Source organism: Chiloscyllium punctatum, chromosome 3, assembly GCF_047496795.1.
Source record: "Chiloscyllium punctatum isolate Juve2018m chromosome 3, sChiPun1.3, whole genome shotgun sequence".
In the NCBI taxonomy this organism is placed as follows: domain Eukaryota; kingdom Metazoa; phylum Chordata; class Chondrichthyes; order Orectolobiformes; family Hemiscylliidae; genus Chiloscyllium; species Chiloscyllium punctatum.
This window is the reverse complement of record NC_092741.1, coordinates 110,523,678-110,537,325: the sequence shown is the minus strand read 5'-3', so window position 1 is coordinate 110,537,325 and position 13,648 is coordinate 110,523,678.

The following is a 13,648-nucleotide window of genomic DNA, read 5'->3' as shown; positions in this document are numbered from 1 at the left end:
TTGCTCAAACTCCATAAGGTCTGTTTGGACAATAAGGTTGGTGCAATCAAAAGAGAGAATGCTGGAAAATCTCAGCAGGTCTGGCAGCAACTGTAAGGAGAGAAAAGAGCTGACATTTCGAGTCTAACTGACCCTTAGTCAAAGCTAAAAAAAGCTAAACAGCTGGATTTTTTCCATTAATTTCTATTTTTGTCTCAGATCATCAGCATCTGCAGTTCTTTGTTTTATTCTTGTTCCAGAACTGTGTTGTGTAAGGTAATAGTTGGAACAGAGTTCGTATTCATATTGCATTGAGCTCCATCTCATCCAATCATCTCAGACAGTCTTTGGGTGTAGAGAGTCAGCTTTTACAAGAGTTCCTGAGGGATCAGATGTATTCTATACACTGCCTGGTAATAATGCCTAACATGTAATGTCATTGTCCCTATTGTTATCATTGAACACACTATCTTATTACATAAGGTCAGTGTCTCTTCTGTTTTGACTGACCAATATTCTATCATCTACAACTGATGATTCGACAGGCCTTAGACACAGTATAGACAAATGTGGCAGCAAACTACCTCAGCCTCCCCTAGTCCAGTACTACATATGGACAATGGTAGCAAGTATGACAAAATGCTCTGTTCAAGAGAATTTTTTCTTGCTTCTTTTAGCCATTTTTTAAGCTTCCTTGAGATGCATTAATATTTTAGGCATACTTAAAACGTTATTTATTGAAATTCCTTATTGTTGAGTCTCTCAGAACACACTGAAAATATGAGCTGTTCGACCACAGATTTAAACCCAGACTGTAAAATGGTTCTGATACAAATATCCAAATAAAGGAAATATAAACCTGACATGATTGCCCAATGTGTCCCACCAGGCAGCATCAGGAGAAGGAGAAGTCAATGCTTTGGGTGTAACCCTTCTTCAGGACTGGGATTGGGTATAGGGGGAGCTGCAGATAAAGGGGGTGGCAGGGGCAGGGTGGTGACATGGGGATAGGTGAAGACAGGCAGAGAGCATGATCTGGTTGGTCAACGAGATGAATGAATCTGGTAGGCAGCTGGGAGGAGTGGAAGGGAAGGGGAGGGGCTGGGAAGGGAGTCAGGGGAAGGGAAGAGATATTATTTGAAACTGGAGAACTCAATGTTTAGTCCTTTGGGCTGTAGGCTGCCCAGGTGGAGAATGAGATGTTGTTCCCCCAATTTGCAGTTTGGTTCACTGTGGCAATGGAGGAGGCCAAGGATGGCCATGTTGGAAAGGGAGTGGTTAGGGGAATTAAAATGGATGGTGACTGGGAAGTCCAGTCGGCCCTTGCAAGCCCGCCTGAGTTTCTCAACAATGAGTTCTCCAATTACAAATAATGTCCCTTCCCTTCCCCTGAGTCCATTCCCAGCCCCTCCACTTCACTACCACTCCTCCCAGCCACTTATCAGATTAATTCCTCCCACTGACCAGCCAAGTCGCACCCTCTGCCTGTCTTCACTTATCCTCACTTAACCAACCTGCTCCCACAATCCCTTTTCTTTACAGTTCCCTTTACACCTACCCCCAGTCCTGAGAGAGGGTTACACCCGAAACATTGACTTCTTCACCTCCTGATGCTTGCTGTGTTCTTCTAGCCTCCTGTTTGTCTACTTTGGATTCCAGCATCTGCAGTTTTTTTTGTCTCTAACCAGTACGTCTCACCAAGCCCAAATAATTCAAAGCATCTGTTGAAAGGATGGCTGCTGTCAATAGGAACTGCATTCATCAACTGCAGCCCATTGCAGCATAAGACAACACATCTGACCCCTATAGGGCTTTGCAGGAGTCTTGTTTTTTCACACAGGGTTTGGGTTTACAGAGCATCTTGAAATCAGTAATACTGTGCGTGAGCTTGTGCGGTGCAGTGGCGAGTTGGTAAGAACGCAATCAGTGGTTTTCAAACCCACTTCAGTTTAGCTCTCAATGACATTTAAAACTCCCCTAATCATGACCTCTCACCTCTCCTACTCACCCCCATGTCACATTGCATTATTCAATTCCTTATGCCACCTGTGTACCCTTACAATCTCTCACAACCCCTTTGTCCTACTTCTTTGACATATCCTGCATGTGCACTTACCTAATATGCACTAAGTACTGTTCTTGGGAACAATACAATAAAACCTGTCAGAACTATATTATAAAATCATTGAAAAAATAATTAAATCTATATGAATCGAAGGAAATAGGGAACTCAAGCATTGTTGATAATAGGCAAAGAAAATGTCAGATTTTGTGCTTTTTTTTAGTTTTAAAACACATTATATTCATGGGCGGCACAGTGGTTAGCACTGTTGCCTCATGGCGCCCAGAGACCCGGGTTCAATTCCCGCCTCAGGCAACTGACTGTGTGCAGTTTGCACATTCTCCCCGTGTCTGTGTGGGCTTCCTCCAGGTGCTCCACTTTCCTCCCACAGTCCAAAAACGTGCAGGTTAGGTGAATTGGACATGTTAAATTGCCTGTACTGTTAAGTGAAGGGGTAAATGCAGGGGAATGGGTCTGGATGGGTTGCGTTTCAGCGGGTTGGTGTGGACTTGTTGGGCCAGAGGGTCTGTTTCCACACTGTAAGTAATCTAATCTTTCAACTATATATTTGTATGAATTTTAATATTTCTTGAATATGAAGCTTCTGAAGTCCAGCCAAACATTCACCAAAGTTGTCATTAAATTAAACTTCATATTCCATTGACAGAACGAATATAAATTTCATTTCATTGCAGAGTGCCTGACAATTTCATCTATCTTCGCAAACACTATCTTTAGTGAAAAACAGCCAAATTTGCTCAGCTCCCAAGTGTCATGACCTTAATTCCTACCTTTGTAACTCCTTCCTTCCCTATAAATCTCTGAGAGCTATGTATTTTTCCAATTCAAGCCTCATGCATCCCTAATTATCATTGCTCTACCGTCAGCATCCATGTTTATCGCTACCTTGGCTCCAACTTCTTAAATTCCCTCCCTAAACCTTTCTAATGCTCTCCCCATTTCTCCTTTAAGAAGTTGCCTAAAATCATGAAATTGACAAAGCTTTTTGGCCACCTGCCCTAAATTCTCTTCATTGGCTGAGGGTCAATATTGCTGTTTGATTATTATTCCGTGCACAACCTTGGATTATTAGCAACTTTAGTGTGGTACACAAATAAAGTTGCCGTTAATATCTCTTCAGTTAGTCATGATTGGGTTGAAATGAAAAGCAAACAATGGCTCCAATAGTGAAAGTTGAAATGCTGTGAACACTTAGTTGGCCAGTCAGCATCACAGAGTGAATATGAGATAAAGTTATACCAGGAATGTTATCTTGTCTGCTCAACTGACCGAGCCACTGAATGATTTCAGTTTGGTTTGGTTGTTCAGTTTGAAGAACACAGCAAGAAAGGTTTCAGAAGAAGAACATGATTGCAATCAGTCAACAAAAAGATCTCTCCAGACATTTATTCGACACTTGGAGAGTCAGACTGATGAGATTTGCGACTTACATTGGAACATACACAATGCCAGCTTTGATCAAGGCAGTGGGGGCAGTAATTTTATCAATACTTTCTTTTTCCCTGATTAAATGCAAATCAAAAATGTAACCTTTTAGATACATAAAGCAGCATTTGTTGCACTTAGGCACTTTGTCCATATGAGACTGTTTGTTGATTAACACTTGTTTGAGTCAGTAAACTACATAATAAGGTGACATACAAAACAAGTTGAGAAATTACAGAGCTGCAACAACTCAGAGGACATGAGAAAATTGGAAAGTGACCCAATAATTGACAAATGAAATTCAATTTGGACAAATGTTCAGTTATACATTTTGGTAGGAAGAATGGGGAGGTCATTTATTATTTGTAATGTGCAAGTTTAGGTTAACTAGAGAGGCAAATAATTTAAAGTATAAATATATTCATTCCTAAAAGTTGGGTCTTATGTTATCTAGCTGAAAATGTGTTGCTGGAAAAGCGCAGCAGATCAGGCAGCATCCAAAGAGCAGGAGAATCGACGTTTCGGGCATGAGCCCTTCTTCAGGAATCATCTGCATTTCTTTGGCGTTTTTCATGACTGGCCGCCTTGTGGGCATTGGTTTTGGGTAAAAGGGGAAAGATTCAAAATGGACCTAAGGAGAAACCTTTTCGTACAAAAGGTGATATGTGTATGGAATGAGCTACCAGAGGAAGTGGTGGAGGCTGGGGAAATTACATTTAAAAGGCATCTAGATGGGTATATGATTAGGAAGGGTTGAGAGGGATATGGGCCAAGTGCTGGCAAATGGGACTAGATGAATTTGAGATATCTGGTTGGTATGGATGAGGTGGACCGAAAAGTCTGTTTCCATACTTTACATCTCTATGACTCTACTTTTGATCTTTGCTTTATGTATTTGTATTGAAATCTAACAAAAGCATATTGCAGAGAGTTCTGGATACCATATTATAAAAGAACATGGATGTACTGGAGAGTGTAGAGTGATGATTTACAAGGATGATATGAATTGTGTGGGTTCACATATCCCAGGAAATGATCAGGAGGATGGGTCTTTTCTCTCTTGAATAAAAGCAAGTGGATGACCCAATAGAGGTTTTTAAGACTATAAAGCATTTGATAGATTAGATAAAGTAAGGTTGTTGTCATACTTGGGAAGAGCATAGCTAGACACCATCAAAATGAGAAATTTTGAGGGGTATTCAGAAATAAACTACTTAATCCATAGCATGCAACGATGGTGAGGAATATGCAATGGAGTGGGGATGTAGTGATAATGTCACTGCACTAGTAACCCACGCCAATATTCATGGGTTCAAATCCTGCAATGGTAGATTGTGAAATCTTACATTCAATAAAAATCTGGAATTGCAAGCTGGTCCATCAGCGACTGCTATTAGTTGTCATAAAAAACTATCACTAATGCCCCACTTAGAGAAGGAAATCTGCTACCTATATCCAATCTGATTTACATGTGACTCCAAACAAATAGCTACCCTCAGAACAATTAGGGGTGTGCAATAAATGCTGGAATATCCAGTGATGCCTACATTTCGTGTACAAATAAAAGATACTTCAGAGGTGTTGAAACAAATATTACAGACCTATTCAATGGAGGAGCGAAATAAGTATTTAAAGGAGATGGGAATAAATGGTTAAGATGTTTGATTTCAATGAAGAAAAATAGGAGGTGGATGGAATGGATAATAAATACTGACTTGAACTAATTGGATGTATCATCGATTCTGTTCTGTGAAAACTGCAGCAATTCATGGAAGTGAGCAATGTTTTATTATGTTTTCAAACAAATGCAGCCTGACTTCCAAAGGGGAGGTAGTTTCCTGATATTTAACTAATGTGGAACCAAGAATTTTAGTCCAGGTTGCACAGCTGTCCATTGCTTTAGCTTGTCTATTATTTTCTCCCTTACTCCTTGCTTGTCCAACTCCCCCAGTGCAACTCAATCTTCACCCAACATTTGCAAAGGTCTAGAACAGGGAGCAGGATTCAGATGCCGCTTGATACAGTAGGAAATGGCATTGGAAAGAGCTATATAGACCTGGGTCATGAAGGAAATAGTGAAGTGGTTGGAGAAGACCTTGTTTGTGATCAAGACCACTGGAGTAGAGAAAACTTGGAACATCTGTGGTTTGAAATTCCTCTTTCGTCATGCTAATTTTAATTTTTCTCCAAGTCATGAGGATATATCAGTGTCCAGTAACAGTAATGTCAACAAGCAGATTATGTAGGTAAAAACAATGACTGCAGATGCTGGAAACCAGATTCTGGATTAGAGTGGCGCTGGAAAAGCATAGCAGTTCAGGCAGCATCCGAGGAGCAGGAAAATCGATGTTTCAGGCAAAAGTCCTTCATCAGGAATGCAGGCAGAGTGCCTGAAGGGTGGAGAGATAAATGAGAGGAGGGTGGGGGTGGGGAGAAAGTAGCATAATAGGTGGATGGGGGTGGGATGAAGGTGATAGGTCAGAGAGGAGGGTGGAGTGGATAGGTGGAAAGGAAGATAAGCAGGTAGAACAATTCATGGGGACAGTGCTGAGCTGAGAGTTTGGAGCTGAGGTGAAGTGGGGGGAGGGGAAATGAGGAAACTGGTGAAGTCCGCATTGATGCCCTGGGGTTGAAGTGTACCGAGGCGGAAGATGAGGCGTTCTTCCTCCAGGTGTCAGGTGGTGAGGGAGCGGCGATGAGGGAGGCCCAGGACCTCTATGTCCTCGGCAGAGTGGGAGGGGGAGTTGAAATGTTGGGCCACGGGGCGGTTTGGTTGATTGGTGTGGGTGTCCTGGAGATGTTCCCTAAAGCGCTCTGCTAGGAAGCATCCAGTCTCCCCAATGTAGAGGAGACCGCATCGGGAGCAACGGATACAATAAATGATAATGGTGGATGTGCAGGTAAAACTTTGATGGATGTACAAACAGTATAGACTACAGATTCAAAAACACCAGCAATGGTTCTCCTTCAAGATCCTCCACTCCACGCTCGCAGCAATGCGCCGGCACCTAACCTCTCTCCAGTCAGCCCTGCCTCAGCTGAGGGCCACACACTCTCAGAATTGCAAAGGACCCCTTCTGTACTATATTCTCAGGAGAATTCATACTGTCAACAAACAGTGTTTCAACTCCGTCTCAAACATCAAAACTGTAAGTACACACTGCCCATTTACATTTTACTTTGCTAAAAATACTGCATGAATTCATGTAAGATTCTGTAAATCCGTCTTTTAGATGAGAATCAGTCTGACCATTGTGGCACAGACAGCCTCACAAGGAAGCTCACACCTTCAATACATTACTTGGGCCAACATGACACCAATTGTTAAAGTTACTTGAGAATGTAACTTTTTTAAAAACGTTATGCGGTTTTCATATGAAAGAACTGAATCCAACATGGTCATTCTAAAAGATGAGAGACTTAACAAACAATCAAGGTCTTTTTCATTATATAATTTCAGTTACATCACATTATAAACTTTTGCTATGAATTCTGTGTCTTATTCTCCTGATGAAGGAGTAGTGCTTTGAAAGCTAGTGTGCTTCCAAATAAACCTGTTGGACTACAACCTGGTGTTGTGTGATTTTTAACTTTGTACACCCCAGTCCAATATTAGTGCCTCCAAATCAAGAAAAAAAAATAGAAGTAGAAAAAAACTTCGAAAGTAAACTGCGAGTAACATCACAATGGACAGCAAAGCATATTTAAATGTATAAAAGGGAAGAGTGAACATGGGTCCCCTAAGAGAATTAGGCTTGGGAAATAATAATGGTAAAACAAGAAATGGCAGATGAATTAAATAAATACTTTGCATCAATCTTTATAGCAGAAGACACTAACAGCTTCCCAAAAGTACTAAATATTCTTTAAGAGGGAAAAGAAGGAAAAAAAAATAAATACAATAACAACCTCTAGAGGAAAATGTACTAGTGAGTTGAATGGGATTAAAGACTGATAAGTCCCCTTAACCTGACAGTCAAGGATATTAAATATTAATATCTAGGATATTAGAGGGAGTAGTTGCAGAAATAATTAATGCAGTGGTAGCAGTCATACAGGAATCTAGAAGTACTGGAAAACTCCTAGATGATTAGAAAACTGCCAATGTAACATCTTTACATAAAAAGGGAAGGGAATAAAAATAAGGTAATTTTGGCTCATTAGTTTAATGTCTGTTATTAGGAAATTGTTCACATTCTTGTAGGGGATCTCACAGCAGAGCATTTAGAAATGCATAATATAATCAAGCATAGTAAACATGGCTTCATGAAGGGGAAATCATGCTGACACATTTACTAGAATACTCTGAGGAGATAGCATTTGGATAGATAAAGGGGAAGCAGTGGATTTCCAGAATGTCCATAAGCTACTACACATTTGTCTACTTAATATGATATGAATCCATGATGTTGAAAGTAATATATTAGCATGGATAGAGGATTGACTAACTATTAGGAGACAGAGAGTCATGATAAGGGGATATTTTCAGGATGACAATCTGTTAGTGTGCTATCGATGGGAAGGCAAGTGCTGAGGATGACACAAATATTTTGCAGACAGGCATATTGAGAGATTAATGAATGGGCAAAAGTTGGCAGATGGAATAAAATATGTGGAAATGTGGGATTATGCATTTTATTAGGAAGAATAGAGGAGCTGAATATTATTTAAGCAGAGAAATGCTGCTGAAAGCTACAGAACACAGGGATCTGGGAGTCCTCATCCATGAACCACAAAAAGCTAGCATCCATTTTAAGCAGTTAATAGGAAAGACACATGGAATGATGGCCTTTATTTCAAATGAAATGGAATATAAGTGTAAGGATGTTTAACTAAAATGATACAAGGCACTACTCACACCACAGCTGGAATACTGTGCAAAGTTTCGGGCCCATTATCTAAGGCAAGACGTCCTGGCATTGGAGGCAGTCCAGAGAATTTTCATTCTACTGATACCAGTATAGAAGGACTGTCTTATGAGAGAAAAAAAAATTAAGAAGGTTGGGTTTGTACTCCCTTTGGAATCTAGAAGAATGAGAGAGAACCATAGTAAAAAATATAAGACTTTTCATAGACTTGACAGGGTAAATATTGACAGATTGTAGGAGATTATACGACCAGAGGATATAATATCAGAATAAGGGGTTGCACATGTAAGACAGAGGTGATAAGGAATTTATTTTCTCAGATGGTTGTGAATCTGTGGAATTTCTTACGACAGAAGGCTGTAGAGGTAGTTTTATTACCTATATGTGAGGCTGAGATGGACAGATTTTTTAATCAGTAAAAGAATTAAATTAATGGGGAAAAGGCAGGAAAATGGACTGGAGGATTATTACATCAGACATGATCACACTGAATGGGTGGAACAAAATCAATGTGCTGAATGGCTTACTTCTGTTCCTATGCTTTGAGATCTTAAGGATTTTTTGTCATTATGTTCACAAAATCCAGGCCTACATGAAGCACTATCTAATGCTGAAATCCCTGAAACAACTAACAGGCTGGGACTGAGTCAATTTTAAATGTTCTTAAGTTCTTCAAGTGGAATCAGGAATATGGCCTTTGAGCCATTAATAGTATACGATGAAACTGATATTCTTGGTGCTGAGGCTTGTTTGAACTCAGCGGTGTCAGCAATGTGCTTCATCAAAACTTGGTACTATTGAACTCAATATGTTTTCAGAACTTTGGTGTGTCAGCATTGCGCATTCTCTTAAAAAAATGTTATATAAACAAGATAGTTTACTTGACAATGACAAAATTGAATTACACATTACAAACAGATTAAATGACTACAGACTGGATCAAATTACCCATTTCAGGTAAGGTGTTGGATTTCTTTTGTCCCCAATGTTTCTCATGGCGAGAATTCTTCTTTATTTGCACCCAAGTGGCAGCAACATATGCAGCAAGCAACTTAACAATTTGACATTTTTTTTCTCTAAACCATATGGGAAATAATGTTACTCAAACATCAAGCTCCTCTCTTGTTGAGGTTCTGTAATAGGAGTGGGTAGTTGAGAGAACTTATAGCACCTTATTTACTGATGCAATTGCTTCTTGACTACTTCCCAGAAATAATAACTTCTCAATTACCTACGAGACTAAATGCAAACAGATGGCAATAACCACTAAAGTTAATTTAATCGGCAAATTACTATTGTTCTTTGAGTGGTGATAGCATCTAGCAAGACATTTTGTTTCAGATTTCCAGTCTATACGAACAATCTGTACTTCGGGAAAAAAACGTGAAAAATGAATACATCCATTAAAAGCTCATAAAGCCATTAACCAAACAAAACTTAAAAAAAAGAATGATCTAACCTGCAGTGTTTTCTTCCCATCACAAAGGCATACTTGTGGTTTCTGGGCAAGAATACAATTAAATTGAGCTGAGAATAACCAGGCTTAAGTAACGCCTTCAAGCCTCTTATAAACAGAATTTTAGACTTGGAAATGTTTATAGCACTGCAAAGGCCATTTGGTCTATCATCCCTGCTTCACTCAACAAAGATCTGACTGCACTAATCCCGTTTTCCTGTTTTTGGCCATCGGATCAAAAGTTAATATCTAAATACTGCTTAAATGTTGCAAGATTTTCTGATTCAACAAGAAGTGTAAGCTGGATGTTTCATAAAAACTTCCATTTGTCAGAAAGAATAAGTTAGTGAGTTTTAAGAAGGCTTGTGGCCTCAGGTTGAGGTTCCTGGATGTAAGTTTGTTCACTGAGCTGGCAAGTCTGTTTTCAGACGTTTTGTCACCATACCAGGTAACATCATCAGTGAGCCTCCAGTGAAGCACTGGTGTTAGTGACCTGCTTCCTATTTATGTGTCTAGGTTTCCTTTGGTTGGTGATGCCATCTCCTGTGGTGATATTGTTTCCTTTTTTCCTCAGCGGGTAGCAAACAGGGTCCAAGTCAATGTGTTTGTTGATGGAGTTTCGATTGGAATGCCATGCTTCTCGGAGTTCTTGTGCATGTCTCTGTTTGGCTTGTCCTAGGATGGGTGTGTTGTCCCAGTCGAAGTGGTGTCCTTCCTCATCTGTATGTAAGTATACCAGTGAGAGAGGGTCATGTCTTAATGTAGGAGAAAGTGAGAACTGCAGATGATGGAGAGCAGAGCTGAAAATGTATTGCTGGAAAAGCGCAGCAGGTCAGACAGCATCCAAGGAGCAGGAGAATCGACGTTTCGGGCATGAGCCCTTCTTCAGGAATGAGGAAAGTGTGTCCAGCAGACTAAGATAAAAGGTAGGGAGGAGGGACTTGGGGGAGGGGCGTTGGAAATGCGATAGGTGGAAGGAGGTTAAGGTGAGGGTGATAGGCCGGAGTGGGGGTGGGGGTGGAGAGGTCAGGAAGAAGATTGCAGGTTAGGAAGGTGGTGCTGAGTTCGAGGGTTGGGACTGGGACAATGTGGGGGGAGGGGAAATGAGGAAACTGGAGAAATCTGACTTCATCCCTTGTGGTTGGAGGGTTCCTAGGCAGAAGATAAGGCACTCTTCCTCCAGCCATCGTGTTGCTATGGTCTGGCGATGGAGGAGTCCAAGGACCTGCATGTCCTTGGTGGAGTGGGAGGGGGAGTTGAAGTGTTGAGCCACGGGGTGGTTGGGTTGGTTGGTCCGGGTGTCCCAGAGGTGTTCTCTGAAACGTTCCACAAGTAGGCAGCCTGTCTCCCAATATAGAGGAGGCCACATCAGGTGCAGCGGATGTAGTAAATGATGTGTGTGGAGGTGCAGGTGAATTTGTGGCGGATATGGAAGAATCCCTTGGGGCCTTGGAGGGAAGTAAGGGGGGAGGTGTGGGCGCAAGTTTTGCATTTCTTGCGTTGGAGGGGAAGGTGCCGGGATTAGAGGTTGGGTTGGTGGGGGGTGTGGACCTGACGAGGGAGTCATGGAGGGTGTGGTCTTTTCGGAACGCTGATAGGGGAGGGGAGGGAAATATATCCCTGGTGGTGGGGTCCGTTTGGAGGTGGCGGAAATGACGACGGATGATACGATGTATATGGAGGTTGGTGGGTTGGTAGGTGAGGACCAGTGGGGTTCTGTCCTGGTGGCGATTGGAGGGGCGGGGCTTAAGGGCGGAGGAGCAGGAAGTGGAGGAGAACTCCCCATCTACGTTCGGGACACCACCTACGCCCTCCACCTCCTCCATGATTTTCGTTTCCCCGATCCCCAACGCCTTATCTTCACCATGGACATCCAGTCCCTGTACACATCCATCCCCCATCACGAAGGACTCAAAGCCCTCTGCTTCTTCCTTTCCCGCCGTACCAACCAGTACCCTTCCACTGACACCCTCCTTCAACTGACTGAACTAGTCCTCACCCTGAACAACTTCTCTTTCCAATCCTCCCATTTCCTCCAAACCAAAGGAGTAGCCATGGGACATGCCACAACCCAAAGGACTAGCCACACTACCATACATCAAGAACATTTCCAAACTGACAGCCAGACTACTGCGACCACTAGGGCTCATAACAGCACACAAACCAACAGCCACTCTCAGACAACAACTCACCAGAACGAAGGACCTGATACCCAGCATGAGCAAAACCAATGTAGTGTACAAAATCCCATGCAAGGACTGCACAAAACACTACATAGTACAAACAGGAAGACAGCTAACGATCCGCATCCATGAACACCAACTAGCCACAAAACGACACGACCAGCTATCCTTAGTAGCCACACACACAGATGACAAGCAACATGAATTCGACTGGGACATCACTACTATTATAGGACAAGCCAAACAGAGAACAGCCAGGGAATTCCTAGAGGCATGGCACTCATCCACAGATTCAATCAATAAGCACATCGACCTGGACCCAATATACCGACCACTGTAACAGACAGCTGGAACTGACAACCGGAAGCGGCAGATTCAAACCACTACAAATGCCGGAGGAAAGATCACAGAAGCGCTTCACAGGAGGCTCTCAAGCACTGAGGATGTCACCTAGACAGGGGACAAAATGTCTGCAACACAAATTCCCAGCTTGGCGAACAGAACCACAACAACAAGCACCCGAACTACAAATCTGCTCACAAACTTTAAACCTGATAAGGACAGTAGATTTTGTTCCCTGCACTGTAAACACACCTCACAATGAGATCCAGTAACATGTTTTTAGAAGTGCAGTAATTCCTTCTATAGTCTTGGCTTTAAGATAATCTCTTTCTCATTTCAGTCCATAATCAAAAATAAAGAAACAGCAAAAGGTCTGATTGTTGCATATGAAAACAGGCAATAAAACTGGATAGGAGATAAATGCACACTCTACAGTTGCAGGGACAGCAAATGCAGTCAAAAAGAAAACTTGAAGGTCAAGAGCCTAGAATAAGATGGCAAGTACCTACTTTATTAAAAGCAATGCACAAAGATGAAAGACTAGAAAGAAAGAATTCGAAAAGCTTGCATTTATATCATGCCTTATTGAATGACCAATGTCTCAAAGTACTTAACAGCCAATGAAAGACTTTTGAAGTGGCCACACTGTAGGGAATACTACAGCCAATAAGTGTATAACACTCCCACAAAGGCAGTAAACATTGAACTAGAAGTAGACCATTTGACTCTACATCCTGTTCTGTTACTCATTAAGAACGTGTTTACTTGTGTTTTGAATTTCACATTCTCAACTACCCCTGATAATGTTTGATTCCCTGCCTAACAAGAATCTATTTACCTGTCTTAAAAATATTCAATGACTTTTCTCCACAGCCTTCTGAGGCAGTGTTCCAGAGCTGCACAACGCTCAGGGAATATAATTCTCATCTCTGTCCCAGCATGCATTGCCAAAGATAGAGGAACACTTGGAGAAATCATAAGAGACCCTCTTGCCCATCCAGACACTCATTACTGTTCCCATATCCTGGCAATGCAATTGAAACGTTTTACCTAATTAAGGCTCTGAGCTACAGAGAAAAAAACATATCGCTGGTGGTTCTGGTTTCATGAGGGAGACCGTTTCATAGTCAAGAATTGAACTTTGCTTCCAGTTTCTCATTTCATGTGGCAAAGTAGGATCCTTGGGATAATGTGATTAAAGAGAAATAAATGCTGAAAAGAATTTGGAGAAATTGGGCAGGTCTGGCAGCATCTGTGGAGAGAAAAGCAGCGTTAATGTTTTGAGTACAATATGATTCTTCTTCAGAACTAA